At 38.6% G+C, this 7,030-nt stretch overlaps 1 long non-coding RNA gene across 1 annotated transcript in view; it reads left to right on the top strand.

Annotated features, from left to right (window-relative positions):
• Positions 1-1,085: 1,085 nt before the first annotated feature.
• LOC109301098 overlaps positions 1,086-7,030 on the top strand; it is a 22,209-nt gene continuing 16,264 nt past the window's right edge. The window contains exon 1 of the long non-coding RNA XR_002098430.1: positions 1,086-1,119. This is a non-coding gene — a long non-coding RNA (uncharacterized LOC109301098). The remainder of the gene's footprint in view (positions 1,120-7,030) is intronic.

Below are 7,030 nucleotides of genomic sequence, written 5' to 3'. Positions count from 1 at the left end.
ATTACACAGCACGTCTGTTATCAAGGACTTCATCATGCTTCTCTCTGAAAGATTAAATATAGAACAATATGTGCTTGAAAAGCACACAAGGAGCTAACCCAATCCAAGTAACAGTGGGAAGCATCCCAAACATTCATTTTTCCTTCAGAACAGAGAGCAGCTTGAGACACAGGGGTTGGCTAAGGTCCAAGCTTTGAGAAAAAAGTGAGAGATGTGGGGTGTGTTTCTCATTACATAGTGAGTTTGCATGAAATTGGAAAGGCCTTTTCTGTTGACTTAACTCCGCTGAAGTCAATATAATTCCATCCCCAAAGAATGTGTCCTTTAGTCTACTTTCAGAAAGCTTCCAACATGTTCAAGACCAATGTACTAGCAGTGCCCAGCAGGTGACACTCTAGCAACACAGATACAATTAGCTACAACCCGATCAAAATTATTTCAGTTTATGCTGCAAAATTATGTTTTGTTAAAGAGAAAATTACTTACTGAATGGAAAATGAATACATTTGTATTATGAACAACCCAGATCATTTATATTCTATCACTAGGTATAAATTTATAATTAGAGCCATGTTCTGTGCACACAAAACAGTTCATTTGTTAACTTTAGGGCCTGCAACACACTAGGTTACAGAATAGTTTCCAATATAAACGTATGTTCTCACAAGCTTATTGCACCATTTAAGCAATGACACCCATGCATGTTGGCAGAATGCCTCAAGCATATTTTTGTCTTTTCTTACTGTAAGACAGTTTCAAAGCAAGCCTTTTAAAACCTAGGTGTGTCAACTTGGTTAATCTGACGATGATTGTGAGCTTGGTCATAAGGAATTGTGACGTAGGACTGGAAGGACTGCCTCTCTCTCTCTTTCTTAACTTGACGGAAATCCAGCTTAGAACATAGTTTGTAATTGGGGGCAAAATGACCTCCTTAGGAAGTCTGTTTGAGGACCTCACTCCCATGATGCTTAGGAACTTCTTCTAATTTCCGAACTAAATTTCTTGATAGCTGTTTTAAGCCCCTTTGTTCTTATGCACATTTTAATTTGCTTTTCTGCTTCCTTTTCTTTATTCACGGATGTATTAGGGAGCAGTCATCTTCTCTGAGATTTTGCTAAGGTAAGCAAAATCTTTTTGTCTCCTCCCATTCTTTGTTGATACTAGTCGCCCTGCTCTGAAAAGATTGCCATTTAAATCCATCTTAAACAGGGATCTGTGCTGCTGCTTGATTTGACTGGGAGGAAATTAAAATGGTAAAAGTTTTATGAAGCAATTGAAAAATCACTCCTGGTCTGGCTCACTAACATCTGGTGTAATTGTAGAAGAGTTTAACAAAGGCCCCACCTATTTTGAAACCTGCCAGAGTGCATTCTCCCTTTCTGACAGGCACAGAAACTTCTGTTCGATCCCAGGAAAGGGCTTGCCACTTCAGGCATGTCACCAGACTTTTTGCATCACAGAGATTAACATTTCATTGAGACACACTGTTTTGAAAATCTGCTTTAGTATCAGGGACAGGAAATAATTTAAATGTGTGTGCAAATAAAAAAAAGGCATTTTTAGGACGCTGTCAATTCTTTTTTTTCATTTTTTCCCCAGAAAGTATAGGTGAGATAATATAAATCATTAGAAATAAAAAAAAGCTCTCTCTCTGGATACAAAGAGTACTAGAAACATAACCTTCCTTATCCTGTCATGGTTTTTGTTAAATACATGGCTGAATGTATTACTCAGTCTTAAATTCTTTATACAATGATATATAGTTGGTTTGTACCACACAAAGGATTAATGCTTATATAGAAACCTTAGCTCATTTATTTTCTAACTTTGTGTGAGTTTACGTTCACCTTCCACTTGAGGTTATACTGCATTTTAATTGCCATTTCTTGAATAATGCAGGATGAAAAAGGAATAGACAGTCAATCAATACCGTACACCATCCAATATTACTGAACTTAATATAACATCAAAACTGACTTTTTGAGGCCACTTACTAGTTCGCCTACCAAGATGGTAAGCAGCTCAAATTTTCAGGAAGAGTAAAGTGAGCAAATTAGCCAAAGTAGATCTACCCCCTTCTGCTTTCCCTGAATATATTAAACTAAATATATTTTGTCCAAAATAAAATGTGAATAAAATTATCTTCAAATATCAAGCAATTCACTAAAATATCTGTTATCAAAAGTGATGTCATCCTATGGCCCAGATACACCAGCCGTGTAGAGGTATTGATCAGCCCTACTGATTAGTTGGAGATTCCCATATATTATCAGATTTCTTAGCCCCATCTCCAATGAGATATCATTTACATCTTGCATATGCTCTCACCTAATCATCCAAGTGAGCCTTTTATTTTTTAAAGCAAGACTGTGTTTTACCAGCCACCCATGCATGTAGTGATTTGGCCTTTATCTGGTAGAGTAAACTGCTGCTCCTGTAGGAAAAATAACTACACTTCACAATTCTCCTCTTAAAATGTAGATGTGTACCTACACTGCACAGTCTCAATCACCAGTGTGTGGAGGTGAATTGATATCAGTAAATTTACTCCAGATTTATTTCAATATAACCCTGAGACCAGAATTTTATCCATAATATATTATGGATATATTTTCTGAGAGGGAAGGAACATGAACACAGTGGGGTTTTCTTTAGTTAAACATTTATTTACATAAGGCCTGATTCCACCAAATGCTGCATGACTTTTCAAGGGGCTTTGAATTAAGCCCCTTATTTACTAAGCCTATACTAGGTCTTTTATTCTTCCCCTCCTCTCTTCCCCTTCTCCCTCCTAGCTACATGAAGTGAATATGTTGGGACACTGTGAGATATAACATACCACAAGTGAGCAAAAAACCAAAAAATTCTGGTGTGGTGACAACAAAGTTGAGTCATGCCAGTCTCCTGAGCAAAATAAATGTCATATCCCACAGCTACTCATTATTTACCATTCAAGTACAAATACCTCCAGACTGGAATGTTTTGCATTACTCTACATTTTCCGTATGTGATTGGGGATGTAACTTCATGTTTTTAAAAGGAATAAACACATGAATGGTAGTTAAACAGCAAAACAGCTAGTTGTTGTTAGAAGTATTTGGCCTGCAGTTTTGATTGGTTTACCTGCTAGTAGGGTAATTATGTTCTTGTGATCTTATCTCAGCTAAGCTGGCCAGAAATCAAATGTCCACTCCATGTATCAGTTTAGTTTGTAGTATAGTTTTCTTCTCTTCATTCTAGGGCAGGATGAAAAACCAAAACGTTGAAAAATATTTATGGAATACAAATTCCACACAGTGGGTATTTGTTCTGGGTTGGGGTTTTTTTTGGGGGGGGGAGGGGTTGGGGGGGTTGTTATTTTTTTTTGGCAACACCCTGTTTCTGTTTTTCTGAAATGAAATGCATTCCCATGGATCCCCAGTCTAGGCAGGTTGCCCTCTGCTTTCAGTAATGGGGACTGTGGTACTGCAAATTGCATTTTAATGCGGCTTGACTGTGTAGAAAAGAAGTTTATAAGAGGACTGGAAAAACCCTTGTTCTGTTAAGTAATTGCAGCTGGAATTTCAGACAGTGGAATTTCATTTCAGTCAGTAGCTGTCAGGATTTTCAGAGTCTCCAGATAAGGATAACACCCCACTATGCAGACTGCTCTGAATCACGGGATCCAAGGTTTCCAAAGTACCAGGTCCACTGCCTGCTCAGCTCACAGGGCAGCTGATTCCCAAGTTGCAAGATCTGGACAGCATGGAAACCAACTACCGTGGGTCCTTGGCACTAATGCAGTTTTCATGGTAAGGTGAACCTAAAGCCCAGGAGATGTGGCATTCCCAGCTTCCAGACAGAGTCACATTGGGGCTGTTGCATTGTTCAGGAAACTTAACCCCCTGTACACCCTACTGGGAAAGCTGTCAGGAAACTAGTATAGCCTCTGTTTTATAGGAAATTCTGAAACCCAAGACTTTACTTTCAAAACATTTTGATTTCAAGAAAGCCTGTTTGTCTGGAAAATTCCTAACTTGCTCTGATTGGCTAGACAGAACAAGTTCAGTGGAGTCTAGTAAAAAGTCACCATTTTCCTGTTTATTGAAATAAGTCAGACTAGTAATGGCATTTCTTTAGGCTTGCAACTGTGTGTAAATGTTCATTATTTAATGTGGCGCATTCACATTGTGTTGTAGTAGGGATGATTAGAAAGCCTGGGCTTGACTCAGGTGTTCCAAAGTTGCTTCAAGTTTCTATCCTATAACAATGTATTTTAGAGGTTTAGAGTTAGAACTGATCTCACATCTTGATGTTGAAAAGGGCTGGGTTTTTTTAAGTTGGGAAAACTTTCATTGAGGAAATGAAAGGGTACTTATGCACCAGAAAGAAAGCACTTACTATATTTGAATGACACTTTTGTGTATGACTTCAAAATATAGCCTGACTCATTCAAAGAATGCAGAGGATCCTAATGCACTCATGAATAACTTCATCACATAATCATCTAAATAGAGGTTTTGAATACTTAGATTTTCAAGAGCTGCATACAGTAAAAGCTGTGTTAAGTGGTATTCTACTATCCAAAATACTCTATTAACTGGAATTTCCAGTGGCTGCCAGACGTTGGGGCCGCCACCCACCACCCTGCGCTGTTGCCGCTCCGCGTATGGCCGCCGCCACCCACCTCCCAGCCCCTGCTCTGCCTGCAGCTGCCTTTCCTCCCCACTCCTGCCCCACTCCACAGGGTTTTTCTCTGGTTTATCTGGTTGGCTCAGATAACCAGAATTTTTAGATACTGGCACCCCCTTACCCCACTCATGCCAGTTAACACAGCTTTTACTGTAGTTAGATACTGTAAGGAATGATATAAAAGGAAAGGTTTATCAGGCTGGTAAATTTGTTCCTACAGTGTTTTGGGGTTTTTTTTACGTGAAATGACACCCTGAACATTTATGACCTCATGATCATTAACAGCCTGATATAGGGTGTGTACAAAAGTTGGGTTTTTTTGTCATTTAAAGCATTTTATTGTCATGCAGAGCAGAAGTGCATGGCTTTACAGCACCTTAAAATGGGTATAATGCTTTTAATTGACCCTTGTTAAATGAGGTATTAAATTTGAAGCACTGCATTTTACAGCACTTTAGCAACCTGTAGCTTTAAATAACTTGTACACTGGTCAAATTTCTGACTAGAGGAAAAGCCCCAGGAGGCTGCAGAGTGCCCCTGCTTCCTAGCCTAGAAAGTTCAGGAAGGCTCAGAGGCCACCGTACCAAACACTGCACTTCTGTCACGTTTAAGACAACTATACAGTACTTTAGCAACCTGTAGCTTTAAATAACTTAAAGCTTTAAGTTATAACTAGTGCTATAAAAAGTGCTCTAAATTACAGCACTGTAACATGTGCACAGATCACTTCTTTATACACGCTGTATGTTTTGTAAGAGAAGAGATTTTTCACTGTCTAAAACTTCCCACTCTTACTACAGTCCATTGTGGACAGGCTGCCATCTTCCATCCCAGAGCAAGCAGCAGAAGTCCTTCTATTCCCTGCAACAGTTTTTCAGGTTATTTTCCCTCAGCATTTGTCACCTAGTTTTATAATGTTAATGAGCTTTGTGGTGTACCTTGGAGAATGTTTTAGTTTCTCCCTGCTTATGTTTACTATCTCAATGTCACACCTAAGTGATAGCCAAAATCATCACAGAGTTGGAGCACTGAAAAGATTGCTCAAGTCTACTTCCTTAGCTTTAGACAGGGAAAAGTGCACTTGGAAGGAGAGCTTAATATGCCATTCATCTGTATGAAAGAGACAAAACCTGTGGCTTCTCATTTTGAAGAGCTGATGGACCTAGGATGAATACAGCCCTTCAAACTATTGTTTTGGTGCAAGTACTTTAGGAATTATTCTAGGGTGAAGTTTCACATTACACTTAGACTATACTAAGAGCACTTAAACATGAATGTCCACACATAAAAGCTCATTAATTCATGCTAAGTGTCCTCTGAGCATTTCAAAGTTATGCCACTTACCACTAGCTCATGTTAGGGTAATTTCATGGAGATAAAATGTGCAATTTGCATTCTTCCCGCATCCCAAGATGCACGACTTCCAAACCCCACTCCTCCCCCAAAGCCAAAATAAAGCTCAGGTGCCCTGGATCCTAGCCATGCTCCTGCTCACCAGCCCTCTAATGGCAAGTCAGAGTTGTGCAGGCAAGAAACAATATTAACCCTTAACATACAACTGCTTATAGAATATTCTAACTTTCATGGCACTTACCATTTCACAGATTTATTGTGGTCTAAGAGTAATGATTAACTTCACCCCTAGAGGAATGAGAGAAGTCACTATAGAGTTCTAGTAGTAGTAGGCCTACAGAGTAGAGAGAGATTACTATTTATTAGTAACCTATATTACAGCATATCTATGGCTGTTGTTACAGAACTATATGCATGGTATAGTTTTTCATTTTAAACATACTGAAAACATTTAATAAACTATGCACCCTGTAGTAACTTGTATTCCTATACTGTTGCAGTATACTTATGCTCTATTGTTAATGCATAATCATGCTAAGACCTTGACCTAGCTCTCCAGAAAATCTGTCTTCAGTAGAGCGTGAAGTACTGAAATGCTAATGAGTGTTAAATAAGTGTAAAATATGTTAACCTATCAAGAAAGGAAAGAAGTATCTTTACCAACTGGCTAGCACAGGGATAAGGAAGTCTCCTTTATTACCTTGCTCAGTAGTAAATATTATTTAATGAAGACCTTCCAAGGACCACTAAAAGTAATTTGGACTAGATTTCAGAGACCTCAAGAACAGAGATGTCTCAAAACCTCCTGTATAAGAGTTTAATCTTTATGCATTCACTTTGAAAAATACTTTGAATCTAGCACCATTATGCTCTGTGACTAGGGAGAAAGTGGGGTTGAAATCATAGAAACATATGAGGGTTTTTCATTTTTCCTTGTACACGTCTTTTTGTATAAACTGCTGAGTTTATGGGGTGGAAAGTAACCTGTTTAAATTCACTGATGACA

Source organism: Gavialis gangeticus, unplaced genomic scaffold (assembly GCF_001723915.1).
Source record: "Gavialis gangeticus isolate Ggan-Ray unplaced genomic scaffold, GavGan_comp1, whole genome shotgun sequence".
NCBI classification, from domain to species: Eukaryota; Metazoa; Chordata; order Crocodylia; family Gavialidae; genus Gavialis; species Gavialis gangeticus.
The sequence above is the reverse complement of the archived record's forward strand: the minus strand, read 5'-3'. Positions and strand labels throughout refer to the sequence as shown.